The sequence below is a fragment of the Leuresthes tenuis genome, unplaced genomic scaffold (genome assembly GCF_036924035.1).
Source record: "Leuresthes tenuis unplaced genomic scaffold, fLeuTen1.0.hap1 SCAF_6, whole genome shotgun sequence".
Lineage (NCBI taxonomy): Eukaryota > Metazoa > Chordata > Actinopteri > Atheriniformes > Atherinopsidae > Leuresthes > Leuresthes tenuis.
This window is the reverse complement of record NW_027325360.1, coordinates 32,079,976-32,083,229: the sequence shown is the minus strand read 5'-3', so window position 1 is coordinate 32,083,229 and position 3,254 is coordinate 32,079,976. Positions and strand designations below refer to the sequence as shown.

The following is a 3,254-nucleotide window of genomic DNA, read 5'->3' as shown; positions in this document are numbered from 1 at the left end:
CACTGAATCAAGTTTGCCACAAGAACTCATAAGTTTGGCAGTATTGCTCTGCCGTCAGCAATCATACACCCATTTTATTTTCGTGAGACATGTGCAAGCACCTGTTCATCTACTGTTCTATCACTATGAATTAGTTTATCTATTATCAATAAGGATACTTCTACAACTACTATCAAAGTATGTCTAACATATTCTTATGTTGTCAGTTGCTATATATGAATAAGTGGGTAGCTACTGACAAGCATTAAGCATGTCACACAGCCCAAACATATAACATTTCAGGACACACCACACAGTTAACAACCACAGTGAAGCGTGTCAAAGCCCAAACATGTAACATTCAACAGGACACTTACACAACTCCCGGTAATATAATAGAAACAACTCATTAGTGCTGCTCTCCACGGAAGTCTTTAGTAAAAGGCGAAAGACTTGTATGTTATGAAGAGAAACCAGAGTACGATTATCCGTCACTGCGGGAGCAGGGCATCAGGCTAGTTGGTATAGCCACCTTCCCCATGGTGAGCTTTGCTTGGTTGAGACGCTTGCCCCCCCCCCCCCCCCCCCCCCCCCAATCGGGCCCTATTCGATGGCTGCCTTGTCTTTTACTCTATGCAAAAGACAAGGCAGCAACAAAAACACCACGAGAATCCCGTATTGAGGCTTTGTTCTGACCGCTCATTCGGTGTCGCGTTTCTTTCAAGCAATTCTCCCGGTTAGCCGACACTCGGCTCGCTCCCATAGCCGTGTTAAAGTCTACTTCGCATTCACTCTCTTTTCTCTGCAGACTCTTGGGATTTTATCTATAAAATGAATTCCTTCACTCAAACTATGTTAAAACTGCTTTGTCGTTCATATTTACCATGTCTAGAAAGATTTAAACAAAAAAAACAACGTTGTACTTTGCAGTAAAAGAAAGAGCAAATCTAAAGTTTCAGGAATCCGAGAATAAGCTTACTTTCATGAGTGCTTCACGATTTCGGATTTTGCTATAAAATGAATTCCTTCACTCAAACTAAATTAAAACTGCTAAACCGCTAATCTGTTACATGTAAGGCAGATGTCAAATTCACCGAAATAGGATCTAAGGGTATTCGGCCAATCGAGCTGTAGCAGCTTCGGTAAAAGAGTATAAGTTGAAGAGTTTGTGAATAAAGGTGTGCGCACACATAGTGAGCTGTAGGAAAATAGGCAGGGAGCAATGCCGGCTGGGGTATATGTTCTTGTATGTTGTCTGACTGTTTGATTTGAATGTGTTGTGTAAGTGTCCTGTTGAATGTTTGGGCTTTGACACTTCACTGTGGTTGTTAACTGTGTGGTGTGTCCTGAAATGTTATATGTTTGGGCTGTGTGACATGCTTAATGCTTGTCAGTAGCTACCCACTTATTCATATATAGCAACTGACAACATAAGAAGTCTGGACATACTTTGATAGTAGTTGTAGAAGTATCCTTATTGATAATAGATAAACTAATTCATAGTGATAGAACAGTAGATGAACAGGTGCCTGCACGTCTCACGAAAATAAAATGGGTGTATGATTGCTGACGGCAGAGCAATACTGCCAAACTTATGAGTTCTTGTGGCAAACTTGATTCAGTGTCTTGACGTGTATACGCTGTTTCGCTGACTTGATTGTCACAAGAAACAAAGTGTGTTTGATAAGATCCGACCATTTTATTACGGGAGGATCAGTATGTATGGATTCTGATGTGACTGATAAACCCATTCGTATCTTAAGCATAATCTAATACGTGAGACAACGCCCTGGCACACAATCAAAAAAAAAAAGAGAGAGCGGTTTTGTGTCCCCACAGTCCATAATGTAGAAAAGAGAGAAAAAAGCCTTTCTGATTTGGTGTGTGTGCTCATAGTGCAGAGTGTAGAGAAAAGAGAGAAAAGAAAGCCGTTTTGGTGTCACGGGTGTTGTGACTTACACACACACATTTCTGAATTGAGAAAAGAAATTATTTTAGAGGAAGCAGTAGAGTTTAGATCCCACATTTGTTGATAGGCATTCATTTATTTCTTCGCTTCTGATGAAGTTTCAACAATAAACAACATACTTTGTATTATGAGAAAGAACCAGACTCATTCTTCAGGAATCCGAAAATAAGCACGAATTCGGATTCTCCTATAAAACGAATTAATTAACTCAAACCAAGTTAAGACTGCTTTGTCCTTCATATTTATTCATGTCTAATCAAGTTTCAACGATAAACAACGTTGTACTTTGTAGAATGTGAAAGAACTTCTTCAGCAATAAGCATCTCTCGACATATGACGAAATACAGATTTTGCTATAAAATTAATTTCTTCTATCAGCGTGACTTAAAACTGTTTGTCCTCCTTATTTATCCACTTCAAATCAAGTTTCAACAATTAAAAAAAAATTGTAGTTTGAGAAAGAACAACTTAATCTTCAGCAATCAGTATAAAAAGAGGGTAACAAAAGGTGCAAATGCCAACCATACATCACTAAAAGGTGGAGCGGAAGTATTCAGCTGCAAGTAGGTGTGAATGTTCGACCATAATTTGTAAAAAGTGGGTAAGAAAAGGTTCGAATGCCCGACTAAATATTAACAAAAGCGGGAGGAGAGGTCTTCGGATGAGAGTGGGTGAGAATTTCCTACCATACAAGTATGGTGGAGAGGAAGCTGTGATTGGCCGACAATAGTAAAAAGCAGGTGAGAAAAGGTGCGAATGTCAAAACATACATGATCAAAACAGGGAGCGGAGGTGTTTGGCTGCGACAAGGTGTGAATGTCCACCCATAATTAATGAAAAACGGGCAAAAAGTAGGTTCGAATGCCCAACCATACATCATCAAAAGCAGGAGTGGATGTGTTCGGCTACAAGAAGGTTTGAATGTCCGACCATAGTTTGTAAAAAGCGGGTAAGAACAGGTTTGTATGCCCGACTGTACACCATCAAATGCGGGAGCGGAGGTGTTCGGCTGTGAGTAGGTGTGAATCTCCAACCATAATTGCTGAAAAATGTGTTAGAAAAGGTAAGAATGCCGGTCCATACATCATCAAAAGCAGGAGAGGTGGTGTTCGGCTGCAAGTAGGTGTGAATGTCCAGCCATAATTACTCACAAATGGGTAAGAAAAGGTAGTATTGCCAGACCATACATGATCAAAACAGGGAGCGGAGGTGGTTAAGCTGCAAGAAGGTGTTAATGTCTGACTAAAGTTCAAATATATTAACAAAAGCGGGAGGAGAGGTCTTCGGATGAGAGTGGTTGAAAATT

The 3,254-nt window shown here is 40.1% G+C and overlaps 1 non-coding gene across 1 annotated transcript; it reads right to left on the bottom strand.

Moving 5' to 3' along the window:
* Positions 1 to 345: 345 nt before the first annotated feature.
* LOC140310828 (U5 spliceosomal RNA) lies at positions 346 to 461 on the bottom strand. Its single transcript, XR_011916862.1, has one exon. It is a non-coding gene; the product is annotated as a U5 spliceosomal RNA (small nuclear RNA).
* Positions 462 to 3,254: the final 2,793 nt, after the last annotated feature.